General features: G+C 39.5%; 1 non-coding gene across 1 annotated transcript; it reads right to left on the bottom strand.

Moving 5' to 3' along the window:
* Positions 1 to 73, bottom strand: TRNAK-CUU. Its single transcript has one exon. It is a non-coding gene; the product is annotated as a tRNA-Lys (tRNA).

The raw sequence follows: 291 nt of genomic DNA, 5'->3' as shown, positions 1-291 counted from the left end.
CGCCCACCGTGGGGCTCGAACCCACGACCACAAGGTTAAGAGCCTTGCGCTCTACCGACTGAGCTAGACGGGCTTAGTTGTGCATTGCATGAAAAGACTCTAGATATATGATAAGTCACACAACAACAACTAGTACATCCATACTTTCAAATGGGAGTTTTGGATCTTTTTAATATATATATATATATATATTTGCCTTCACTGAGCACAGATCCATGGAATTACCCATCTTCACTAAGAACAGTTAACTAGGTATATATAGGGTGTAGGGTGAACATAAAAAAAATCAAA

The sequence above is a fragment of the Sorghum bicolor genome, chromosome 1 (assembly GCF_000003195.3).
Source record: "Sorghum bicolor cultivar BTx623 chromosome 1, Sorghum_bicolor_NCBIv3, whole genome shotgun sequence".
In the NCBI taxonomy this organism is placed as follows: domain Eukaryota; kingdom Viridiplantae; phylum Streptophyta; class Magnoliopsida; order Poales; family Poaceae; genus Sorghum; species Sorghum bicolor.
Note: the sequence above shows the minus strand (reverse complement) of the source record. Positions and strands in the feature narration are given on the sequence as shown.